This window comes from Papilio xuthus, unplaced genomic scaffold, assembly GCF_000836235.2.
Source record: "Papilio xuthus unplaced genomic scaffold, Pxut_1.1 DF825017.1, whole genome shotgun sequence".
In the NCBI taxonomy this organism is placed as follows: Eukaryota; Metazoa; Arthropoda; class Insecta; order Lepidoptera; family Papilionidae; genus Papilio; species Papilio xuthus.
The window spans coordinates 1,945,506-1,959,840 of NW_013533632.1; positions in this window are offsets into that span (position 1 = coordinate 1,945,506).

The window sequence follows — 14,335 nt, forward strand, 5'->3', positions numbered from 1 at the left end:
TAACATTAACGCATAAAGAACGCGAATTAACTACCTAAGAGACCGGTTTAAGGACAACATTGAATCGGTAAAATAACAAAGGGCTAATGTTCATTGACTAAGATTAGATTAGACGTTTGAGTTCGGTATATTTAGCTTTTAAAGTTCCTTGTCGCTTTCGAATTATAACTCCTAATAAGGATTTTTTTCTTTTATATCAAATATTAGCAGATTTTTTTGTTAATTTACTAATATTTCTTTTAACATTCCAACATAGTTCTAATCTTGTGCTAGGATATGGTTTACGATAGTCCAACGGCGGGATTCGAACCCCCGACCTCGTAATCGGAAATCCGTACCCTTAACCTTTTGGTTATTGACGCTTATTGTTAATATTTTTTCCTGCATGATTCATTAATGCATGGTATAAACAGAAATATCACGTGATTAGATGTTTTAAATGCACGTTTTTGCAGAAAGGAAAAGTCATTGCTATATCCGAACATCATAAAAAATGTTCTGATATGTTTTTGTACAGGGAATCCCGTGCCGTCGGATCGCAAGACTGATTCTCAGATAACGGAATTTTTTTTATCGCAATTAAGTGACGAAGGAATACATATTACCTCGGAATTTTACCATCTGTAAAAATTACGGGGAAATATAAAATAATAAATTGGTACAGTTCATATACAACTTCTCTCCCAATAAGTTTCAATATTACGAGATTCCTACCCACCACATCTTGGATTTGATGGAATACCCCCCATTTAGCGATACATGGGACAGCTGATTAGGCCAATAATTTATGGCTATAGAAGAACAATTATAGCGTGAAAGAATAACCTTCTTTTGGTAAGCTAAGCCGAGCATAATAATACATATTGGGGATATAAAAGACCTGAGGAAATTTAAAGATGTGTAAAATTAAGTAAATCGCACTAGACAAAGGCCTAGTTACCCTTAACATTGGGCGGGATCCAAGTGTCCTCGTTGGGACGTATAGCAACATCAATGTTTATAAGTAATATTATAAATTACTTTATAATCTTATAGTAGATTAGTACATGCAGTACTGTGATCATGAATTATTGATAAATGTCCTGCAATGTGTCGACCTTGACAAGTATTGCCGTGTTCATATTGTTGTTTATTTTAAGATATGTAAAACTTTACACTTGTAATAAATAAAAACAGATAAGGATTACGATAACAACTATATCCTACTTCATATGTCACTGTTAGACGCTTTAGTCTTCCTATTTTACCGTTGGTATACACTGTCGAAACAATCGCAAAAACATATGTTTTGTTTAAGTATTTTTGCAGTAGAAACCAACGGTAAGATAATCTCAATCCTTTACACAAATAGGTCAATAACCTCAAACATGGCAGCTCAATATACGATGCGCATTCAATAACCGAAAACGTGAGCAACTTCGCAAATCTGCAGCCATTGACTTTCACTACGTAACCTGTTCCAAGGAGATCTGACCCGTTTCGTAAAAGAATCCTTTGCTGACATGTTTTGAAATATTTTGTTAATAAAAAAACGTATACTATATTTTAAATTTATTGAAAAGCTAGCTGTCGCCTTCGACTCCGTCCGCACGGAATTAAAAAAACTTAATTAGTAACATATGTTCTACATCTATGCCAAATTTCAGCAGGATCCGTTCAGTCATTCTGGAGTTACCTTCAAACAAACATTCATCCAAACATTCGCATTTATGATATTATTATAGTAAGATACATTTAGTCTAGTTACTAAATATCTAATTTATAGTACACAAAGGGATGTACAAAATAAATGTTTAATTTATAATATGCATAGGAAGATACAGTCAATTTAGCTATGTCAATATATTTTTATATATACGTCAAAATGTCTTGCAAATGGAAGGTAAAAATGAGTAGAATGTAACGTAACTGAATCGAAGTAGTCTAAAACTATTATCCCAATTGAAGTTCTATCAATGGAACGCCCTTGTCTGTTTTGCCAAAGCCTACACGACCTTCCGGCAAAGAGTTTAAACTTATCGATTGTTTGCCTTTTAGCGTTTAATTCACCTTCTCTTGCATGTTTCAATGTCATGTGTGTTAAAATTGTGTAACATGGCTCTTATTTAACATCGCTGCAAATGGCGGTCGAGGCGATAAGCCTTGTGAATTGTTACATGAACTGCGACCATTTTAACATAGTAACAGATTCTTTTAATACTACAAAACATTCCAGCAATCAAGCTGTTTGGTAATTATAATAAAAACTAGCGGACCCGACAGACGTTGTCCTGTCTACACGTCTTTAATTTGAATAAATTAATATGAAGTTAATATTTGATGAAAATTGTGAATCTAAACCATTCCCAGATCCCCTTGAACGCACATAAAAAATTTCATCAAATTCGGCCCCGTCGTTGGAGAGAAGTTCAGTGACATACACACTCACAGAAGAATTATATATATAAAGATATTATAATATTCAAAAGAAGAATAAGAATCTTACGACAACTCATTAAAGTAATACATATTTACTTTTCAAGATAATTATGATCTTAAAACGTTTGATTTTTTTAAATAAAATTACTCGTTCGAAGGTAAACAACATCTTATTAAAATGTTATATCAAATGTAGGAAGACTGGACGTTATTTAGTTCTTTTTCGTTTTTACAATAAACATATTTTAGGTATTTTATATTTACTTTAAATTAACTTTTCCGTGTATAAAACATTTTGAATATTTTTACGCCGAACATTTCGCCGAACTTCTTTTATCCCGAATATTCCGCAGTAATTCAGTTTATTAACGTAAATATTGAGGTTATGTCGACTTTCGTAGTATCAAAAAGATTAGAGAATTTATATCTAAACATCAATAATCTAAATTAGCCTTAATAAGCAACTCAAACTAACGATTCGTCTGTTATAATTACCTTGCAAATTACTAATTTTTAGAAAAGCAAACGCGTTCATTATAGGAATAAAAAGTGCCAACGATTTCTCTTATCTAGTGTCAAGAAAACCAAGACATTTTCATAGCCTTCAATTAATTCTCAGGCGAGGATAATTTAAAACGTTTTTAAATATAAATATTTATCATTTTCGTGATTATTGCGACATTCAGAATGACTTTGCGTGATGAAACAATAGGTTGGTCTCGTTAATCTTAAAATTAGCTTTTTAATAATATTACCAAGAATATAATCACTAGTCACAAGGTTATTTAAGTAGATCACAGTTTAACATAATATGGAAAATATTTTGGACAAGTAATTGTTAATTGAAAAAGGAAATACTCATCTGTGGACGAAAACGAACCTAATTGACAACCTAACCTCTTCATCGACACGAACGATCTTTTCTTACATGGTCGCCGGTTTCGAGGGTTCTTAAAACCTCTATTTACCAATTTAGTCGGTATAAATCCGCATAAGTCAACCCTTAACAAATTATATGTGAAATTAACTGGCACCACCAGATAAGGCTTTGAGTTACATTTTTTTAAATTTAATTTAGAACAGCATCACGCTTTTCGCGAGTTCAATTTCTTGAAATTTAAGATATCTCAACTAATTTAATGAACCGTCACGATCCTGGTAAGAATTACTGAAGCTCGACATGTTTTTGTCTATCAACAAAACCTCAATCATTCCAAGTTTATTTTGGTAAATCACCGCAATGCATTGTTCTAGAACATTTTCTGTCTATTTGAAGCAGATCCGGTTAAATACCACGATTATTTGAACGTTGTTTTATTTTTGTTGCCTCAATCTTAGACAATGTTTAGATGGATGGATGGATGTTTGAAGGTATCTCCGGTACGGCTCAACGGATCTCTATTCAACTTGGCATAGATGTAGAACATAGTCTGGAAGAAAACATAGGCTACGTATCTTGTTTTTTTATTCCGCGCAACGGAGTCGCGGGCGACAATTAGTCTATCTTTATATTGTTTTAATTATTATTTATTAACGCTCTCGTGTAAAAAATAATATTTGTGTATATTACGATCCTAAGAGCTATTTTAAAGCAATAACTTATTAGAGGACAAAAGATAAAATGACGATGAAAAAGGACGATAATAAAGTTTTTGCAAAGGTAATTTGTCACTGGACACTCACGGAAAATCAACCTCTCTGGGTTTTCGCTACCAACGATTGTGTTTTAACTTTTGTGGTTTAGAACCAAATCAATTTGAAACCCGTTATGTTTATTATTATTATCGAATTGAAGCAGTATACAGATTTCTAAGTATACGTCGTAATTTTTTTATAAACCAATTATTCCTAGCTTTTAGTTTTAACAAAAAATATTGTTCCAATTAGCCATGGCGACAGAAGGCCACAAGGAAGTTGTCTGGAAAATTTCTTCCACCGCTGATTCATACTAATGTTCCGGCAACTGAGTTGTTTTAGTTTTCCTATTTGCGGTTCAATAATTAAAAATGTATTTAAAGGTGGGTTTTCATTGCCGAAACACTTGTTTTATTTTATAGTACAAGGTGACAAACAAGCGATTGGTGCTGCCCTATTACATCCCAACCAAATTGTTTTGTGTAGCCTACTTTAAATGGACAGAGGAGGGACAAGACAGAAGAGAGGTCGAATAAAAGTGGGTATTTCCCGTTCCTATAAATGTAAACTATTTCCCCTTGTTTAAAAGATCTTTTGAATTAAACATCTGCAAAGATTTGAAATGGATGAAAATGCCTTTTTTTTCTAAAAAATGGCGATAAATTTGCAAATAAAAAACTGATAACCTCGGATAGAATAAAAACATTTTATGATCTACAGAGACATCTTCAGGCAACTTACCGGATGATGATTGTCTTTTTGTACATTTGTTCTAACAAACTGTAATGTTCATTCGTCTTATTAATGATTGAATCATTAAATTAATAACGGTTATTACAGACAATTTCTGGAATTATTCTAGTAACGTTTTTGTTTTTGTTCAGTCTAACCTCAAAAGACAAGTCAATGAGATGATGACATAAGCTTGTCTGTCACTCTAAGTACCTCTCCAGCAATGGAGGTTGGTCATCAGCTCAGCGAACTTTGCCAGTCTCATGCCAAGCTAAATAGATGTTCAGGTTGCCAATATTCGTAAACTCTTTATATTTTTTGGAACCACTAAAACTATTATTTAACAAAATCAGAGAACATCTCTTCAGTATGAATCTAACATTAACTTTAGAAAAACTTTGATAAAAAATATCAGAAGTCTTGGGGTCATGAGTAAATTTTTTATTAGTATAAGGTGACAAATCAAGCCAAATGATATTGACCAAAGTCACATCTACAAGTCGAAAGTCTTAAATAGAAAGAGATGTCGTACATAAACAGTCCCTTATTAAATTAATTTCCCCTCCATATCCCTTTAAGAAAAGGTTCTTTGTTTCAAAGATATTGTTATCAACGTATCACGTAGTAAGTTTGTTCTATTATCAACAATGACATTTCATAGTAAATACCCACCGATAAATTCATTGTAGCGCGACGTCCGGGTTTCGTTCCGGGTGTTGATCCGTCAGCTCCAGATTTAAAAGCAGATCACGCAACTACCTAGTGATCGTAACTCGCAGTCCTTAAATAAATAAATAGAATAACCTATAAAAAATACAATAAACATTGCAACTGTCACGCCAAGGTCTTAAAAAATGGGCTATAAGTGTAGATGCATTTCCTAATTGTTTATACGATCAAGAATGTTTATTTCCGATTCATTTCCTTGATTTAATGTTGTTTGGCACTCATATAGCTCGATATCTAAGCACATGTAGCGAGAATTAAGACTGTTTTACGTATATAAAAGCATAATTTTGTCTCTGTTTTCTCCAAAGAAAATGGAAAGGTCGTCAATATGTTTTATAAAAATTTAACAGTTGAAACTCATCGTTACGTACTCCTTTTGAATTATAAGATGATTGTTTATGTATATTATTTGTTAATACCATAATGACGGATCAACAAAGTCATTGTAAGAAACCACAGATAAACAAATGAAAACCACAAAGTCATAAAAAGTCGACCACAACAGACTATAGTTTCCATGTCAATAAATTGCACATTTTAATGAAGTGTACGACATTTGACATTACCTCACGTTTATCAAAATACTAGCTGTCGCCCGCGACTACTTCTATGCGGAAGAAAAACTTAACTAGTAACCTATGTGCTCTTTCAGACTATAACCTACATCTATACCAAATTTCATCTAAATCTGTTGACCCATTCTGGAGATACCTTTTAACAAACATTTCCATCTGTACATCGAAACATTCGCATTTACAATATTAGTAAGATTGAAAACACGTCATTCGATTATTCAATCGTCATTATTAATTAGATTGGGGAAGACTTGTTACGAACATAGCAAATATTATTTAATATAACGTCATTGATATCGTATTAATGACTTTTTAATTTGGTTTTACCAGTTGCCGCTTATTTTGTTATGACATCACGACAATCTACGAGTATTTCCGGTACATACCCTTGACCGACGAGAACATTAAATAAAGATAACATATTACGTATACTTTTTAAAAGTTTCCAAATCGCGGTGGTTTTTTCTATTGAATAAACTGATATTTCACAAAATTCCCAATATCTAGTATGATAATGTGACCTAATATTCCAAAGTGATTTAAGTCATTAACAGAAAGGTGTAGGCAGAGTTGGGTAAAATCGATTCCCAGTTCTCTCCCGCAATTGGTCTTCTGTATTCAGAGAGCGCCGAAGAAAGAGCATCGGTGGCTCAGGGGCAAGCACTTGACTTGCAATCTGCAGGTCCTGGGTTCGAATCCCACCATGAACCTATGTGTTTTTCGCTTTGCGGTTTACATATGTACAAAACATCGTGATGCAACCTGCACATATCTGAGAAGAAATTCAAAGATATGTGTGAAGTCAACCAATCCGCACTTGGCCAGCGCGGTTGACTATGGCCTAATCACCCATAACACAGGGTAGGCTTCGATCTCCTCGGTGGGAACGTATAGTGAGCTGATGATGATGATTCAAAGACCTCCTTACAAATAATTCTGTTTATTTATTCTTAGACAGCTTTCATTTAGTGACCTATCCCTAGAATCATTATTATAGATTTTAACACACTAAGACCAAAATGTATGCCGTAAAGACTACTTAAAAATATATATATGTATACAGTTTACTTGATTGCTTAAACGAATAAATACTACGAACTGTTCTATAAATTACAACTTAATTCCAAATCGCCTTTGTGTCGAACGGAATTAATAAAATAGTTGCTGAGCTAAAAAAAAAACCTTGAACTTGTGTGGTGTCAAACAGCTGACTTGTGTTTGCTATTAAAAAAATTAAGGGCCTATAAGTACGACTGTTTACAAGATATTTCTATTCCGTATTAACATTACTTAGTACTTCGAACTTTTTTCAATATTTGGGTAAAAAAGATTTTACTATTTGTCGGTCAAAATATAGATACTTATGTGAAATTAGTATTTTATGTATCTATATGTATAAAAGAAAGTCGTGTTAGTTACACTATTTATAACTCAAGAACGGCTTTACCGATATGGCTGAAAATTGGTGACGAGGTAGCTTAGAGACATAGGATACTATTTATTCATTTTTTTTGCATTTATGCCTTGAAGAGCTGCTTTTTATTTAACTTATCTATATATTAAGTTCTTTTATATAGCCACGCGGACGGAGTCAGAGGCGACAGCTAGTATTATAATAAAAAATAAACATAGATCTGATTGTATTTCTTAAGCCGAACATCTCTCGTTTGTAATGATTGGAAAATTCATTCATAAAGTTTTCAAGATCTCCTTTAAGGTGATACTAGGATATATTGATAGTAAAAATTAACGTAAAGTTGTAAAATTCCAATAATTTTATAATGTCATTTAATCGAGAACTTACCTGATTAAAAGCAATGTACCTTTTACAATAGTACAAGTTCGTACTAAGATTAGGGTTGCTAATTTTGTTTTAAATAAAAGTTGAATAAATCAGGACTATAGTTGTTTAATTTTTTAATTAAAAAGGTCAATCAATCAAAGGTTGAACCTGGCCATCCAACGGGAATTGCCACCAGCCTCTTGGGAACCCTACCGTGCGAGTGCAGCGATTTGGGCTCGATTTTTTGATACTATTTCGTTTTATTTTTAGTTTGGTTTAGTTTTAGTATAAAGTTTATAGTATTATTTTAGTAGATTAATTAATTAGTCACTTAATAACTAATATAGAGTTAAGTAATTCAATAGTCTAATACCATTTTATATTACTATTTTTTAATTATTTTTTATTTATTTTTTATCTCTGTATCATTTTAGGGGATGCTGAAAAATAACATTATGTTTTTCTACAGGTATATTGGCTGTGGAAACCCAGTGTTTTCAAAATCAACGAAATTATTTTTTATTATTGTTATTAATTATATAAAATAAAAAGTTTTAATTACCCAAAAATATATTTTTTCATCCACTTAGTTACAAATAAATTCTAAGTTTAAATTTTGTAACAAAAAAATGCTTAATTTTACGTTGGACTACTTAGGTGTTGACTTTTTTTAATTTTTTTATTTAATGGTTTAAAATAAAATATCTGTGGGGAAAACCTAAAGAAGTAGGAGCTGACAGCCCTTGCCTTGATCGTATATCGGCCGATATAAGTGAACGTGAATTATTAGCACTGGCCATTTTTCTTCTCTTATAGACACGGTTGCACTCACTTCCTGAAACCTATTAACAAAACAACCTTAAAAGAATTCTAAGCTCTATAAAATAAGACTGAATATCATTTGAATTATTGTTATTAAAGATTCTATTTTATATTTAGACTACTTTTTTTTACAAAATAAGTAATAAAAGATAAATGCGAGTAATAACTTAGAAATATTATTTTGTATAAAGGAAGTGTTATTCAACGCTGTTAAGTTCTATTTACAAAGACTAATTAACTTAAATTTAATTAAATATAAAAATAAATTTTCCGTTTAAACTATTGATAAATAATTTTAACTTAGAATAACTTATCATTGCAATTGGTGTTTATCTTATTAATATTAAAAATGATATAATAATATTTGGATGGATGGATGGACAAGGTATCTCCAGAGCGGCTGCATGAATCTCGCTGGCATATGAGTAGAACATAGTCTGGAAAAACACATGGGATAAAAATTAAAATTTTTTCTAAAGCCGTACGAACGGAGTAACAGGCGACAGCTAGGTAAAACAATCATTGAAATTGGTTGGGTTACATTAGTGAAGAGTTACAAATCTAGAAAGCCCCATCCTATAATATCTATCGAAGACTTTGGTCTACTCTCTTTGCATTGTCTCAGAATATAACTTTTTTGAACAATGCTGGCATATTTCTTATGTTGCTTTGTTCCTTTTAAATTACTTGTAATCATTACTTTTTGCCAGATACTTATAACGACGATATATTTAGTAAAGACACAATGTAAATATGATAGTTTGATTTTAGATAGATAATTACAGGTTTTTTTTTAACCCAATTACGACTTTCAACATTTTATTAGTTTTCATACTAGTAATAAATCTTATTTCATTAATTTTAACTAATATTTACAAATTGGCAATAACTGGTACTATTACCTTAGTTCATATCTCTTTACTATGAAAATGTCCTTAGCAACGCAGCGGCAAAAACATGTTTGTATTTGTCGGGTTCGTTGCCATGACAACCGGCAGCGGACAAAGGCCGAGGGTGCGCTGCGAACGTAGGGAGAATAAGGTAGATCGGGACTGCGGTAATATAATAATCGAACTTAATTAAAACAAATATTCGTTGCTTTTAAATTGCATTTTATATCATATAATTTAAGTAGTTTCATTGATTTTCTGTTAAAATAAATGATATTAACCAGCCGTTTAGGCTAAGTTTAGTTGCGGGCGACATTTATAATTTTATATAAACAGGTTAAGAATAATGTAGGCTTACTTATAACGGAACTATTAAAAAGATACATTAATTATAAAGTTTAACCATTACAAATTATTCCACTTTATAGCATTAACCTTAGCAAAACCCACATGCTTTTGTGTCGTGTTAATTTTCTTGTCGGTAGCAATCACGTATTTGTCGGTAATTGCTACCGACAACAGTATTTCCATATATGTTAAAATCTTACATAATTTAAATAATAAATGAAAGCACTAGCACTATAATAATATGCATAAGTTGATAACGCATAAAACGTCCTTAAATCAATAGTTGTTTACATAACTCTAGTATATTTTAATCGTCCTACAAAGTTTTACTTGAATAATGAGTACTGTTGTTTGGTTATAGGCCGACAAACATAATCTACATGTATATGGCCGCTGAGACAGCGTTGCTAGCGCAAATTTTCTATCAAGCATTAGTTGACAATCAGTTTATTTTAGCTTTTTAATTAACATATAGTGTTGTCTTGAAAGCGTCGATGGTGCAGTTGTTAAGCGCTTGACCGAACCGGACCGATACCTACTATCCAGGTTTGATTCCCATCCCGTACCAATCATTTTCGATTTTTGAAAGCCGACAAGTCAACCATGTGCAGTGAACCCATACTGAGTTAGTGACTAAGGCCTAGTTACCCCAACTTTGATTCAGGCTTCATGTTGGGGACATCTATCAGCTCTATATTTCATCGTGACGTCATTTTGACTTTGGAATTGCAGCACAAGGCGAATTCAGCTTCGATTATAAAACACTTTGACCAAGGAGAGAAGTGACGTAGTACTCGTAAAACAAAATTCAATTCAAGCGCGTCCTAATATCCAAAGCGGGTTGAATAAATGGAAGTGAGTGCCAAAACCTTTGACTTTTAAATCACTGGACCTTTCAATCGCGCAAAATAAGTCATTTCGCTTGCTTATGTGCTTGTTTTATGCTTGTAATTTTTTCAATCAATATACCTTCATAAATACGTAAGTGTAGCTAAGAATATGCATTATAGAGAGAATATGAAAAATGGTAGAATTTATTTAATACGATGGCAGTTCGCCTAGCCCAGTTCCGTATAGTCAATGGACGAAGCCGATAGAGGTGGCGAAATGTCATTATTTCCGAGTTCCGCCGGCCCGGTCCATTGAACAGCTGCGAGCCCTCGCCACTTAAACATAAATCAATCTACAGAGCCGGATCTAAGTACATCTATATCAATTTTGCATAAAATACAATGAATCTGTCTATTAAATTGTAATACTGCGGATATATAAGGCAGTAATAGCGTTCGCAGGTTGGGTACAACTTAATTTGGAAACTGACATAGTAGATCGCATATAAGCATAACCGTGAGTTAACACTGCTATCGTATAAAATAACATTGCTATTTCTGTGTAATCAAACAGAGTGAGTGGTTTGGTATTATGTAAGGTAAGAAATATTTAGACATTTTTATGTAATTAAACATACTTAAATGATTATTTTATCGATAAAGGTCCAAATTAAGTAATTCTATAGTGCTTGATATTAACAAAACATATTTCTTGTTTGGACCGTATTTGACCTTATAAGGTGAACATACGAGAAATGTTATTCACAATAAATAAATAAAAAATTGTATAATTCTACACATAACAACATCAAAAGTTTGCAGAATTCAATAAAGGAAATTATTTAAAACTTTACTTATTTTGTGTAGTTTTTTTTTGTTTAAAATGTACGGAAATGCGTGTGAAATAGATGTATCCTAAGGCTAGTGTTAATCAAATTAACATCTGCGTGACTTCACAATCACTCGATTGAGATGCAAAAACCTCAATGTCGATTGAAAAACAATTGTAAACTAAAGCTTCCTATATTGCATTATTGTATCGTCAATTTGAATTATATTTTTTGTGACATTCAAGTAATAATTGTCATTTTATTACGCCTTTACATCTTGAAGATAATTATTCACCTTATATTCAACTCTTCGATATCTTATTTATCTTAAAAATATGGTTGATATTAATTACTATCTAAGCTAACCTAACCATAAATTACAAAACAAAATATTCAACTATCTGAGTATATAAATAATATAGCGTTTGTAGCAAAATAAAAAAAAATGTATTTTAAATGAACAATTTCAAGTCTATATATATATTTCACTTGTTTTATTATTTCTTCTTATAAAAAAAAACCCTCCCTCCTCCCCTATCCTCTTCCTTATTATAAAATGTAAAATGCCTTGTATTAATTTAATATTAAAAAGAAAAAAATCTTATCTGTCTTCTCTTTTGTCTTATGAATGTTGGTTGGATGGATGGATGTTAGTTTGAAGGTATCTCCGCAACGGCTGAACAGAACGGAAGTCTGGAAGAACACATAACCTACTATTTTTTCTTTAATTTCGCGCCGAAAAAGTTGCGGGCGACCGCTAGTTTATACATCATACGACTTTTAAATTATCTCGGACATAACAAAACCGACAATTATGTATGTCGCAACAAACTGCTACACTGAATTCAATAATAGACTAAACATAAGGTTTTGTTTATACCCTAATAATAGATAGTATTTAGAAGGTAAGTCAATAGTCTATTGATAAGGTCCCAGTTGGCAATAGCCGTCACGTAATAGTCACGGCCTGAACGACTAGCTGGACCTTGGATTGCAATAATGACACAGACACTTTACTGAAGGATTTGTAGTGAACAAAGAAGTAAAGGTGACTGCACTCATGCTCATTAAAACCAGCCGATCATGGCTAAAAAAAATTGCTTTTCTTATTGTCATTTTCGAAAACATTAACAAGCTGTCTCTCGCAACTCCATCCGCACGAAATTAAAGACAAACTTAATTAGTAGCCTATGTGTTATTTCAGACTATGTTCTACATTTGTGCCAAATTTCAGCGAGATCCATTCAGTCGTTCTGGAGATACCTTCAAACAATCCATCTAAACAATCGCATTTATGATATTAGTAAGATTTCGTGACTGCAGAACTCAACTAAAATTAAAGGTCGCTTAGTGCAGATTTGCCATACTAAGACTCCTAGAAAAAAAAAGGTAATAATCGAACATTTTAATAGTCGATTTTTACTTTTAAAATTAAATTCAGGATCAAATTAGGACTTTGGGTTTCAATAATTACAGTCCTAACAATCGACATTTTGGATATTGATTGTTAATGCTTAAATTAAAAATTATATGCGCAATTAAGTAACAAAATTTGTATAATTTTGTAAACTCGTATTAAAAATATAAACAAACACATTGTAATCGCGGAACTGGTCACACGTTTTTGTTTTTAAATAAAATTGAATATGGCAGCCATTTACTGTCTCCGACTACCTTATTCGTATAATATTGGTACATGAAAGGTCGAGGAAAGTTGTAGACAGCGTTAACAATAATATTGTTGTAAAATATACACTGACCTTGAAGATAATCGCGGGTGTAAGTTTACTCAAAATCGAATCATGTTCTATTAACGTATTCTAATTAAAGTTCGCGTAGAAGTTGAATTAAACACGCAAGTCTATTTTATATATATGACCCATGACCTATGTAGTGTTCTTATTAAGATAACATTTACTATTATATATACTTTTGGAGATGTAACGTAACGTGTAACGTAGACATTACCTCTTATTTATTATATTATTGACAAAGATTACATTATTATATTATTCGTACATATATAATATTATATTATAAACTTGGCCGAATATAATTTTGAAAAAAAAAGATATAATTTTTTTTTGCGTCGTACGGAATTTTAACTCAAAATTTCGAGGTGAACAACTAAACCAGCCCGGTTTAGTGGCTTTTATTAAATATCTTTCATTGCAAATTGTATCAAATCAAATCGGACCGACCCACATCTTATCAGGGTTAGCAAATCAATGTTCTATGCACGCCTACGTGTTCAAGTTAACATACATAAGTACACATGTGTACACTTGGACTTAAAAGACAGGACCTGTCAAGCACACACATTCCTCTATCTATACATATTAATAACATTAGAGAGTCTGTTTGTAATATCGAGAAAGAATCAAATTTTGAGGTCATGATGTATTTTCTACTGTCTGTCCACAAGACCGCGTTGGTACAGGTAATCTCCGGAACGGCTCGACCTATTTTAATGGGACTTTGACAGAAAGGCTACTTTTCAATATTCTGTGCTGACAAAGTGGCAGGCGATTGCTTGTATCAAATAAAAGCGAGCACACTCGTAAGTTTCGTGTTCTCGTATTAATATAAGCTCGTTTTGTGCTCCCACGAAAAGAGTAATGATATATTCATTACAATTACAGGCCTTTGCCTAGTCCACTTTTCTATATAGTCAAAGTGTGTAGGTACACGACTTAGTTCATGTAGTTACCTACCGATGGTCACGAGTATCGGATCATTTTTT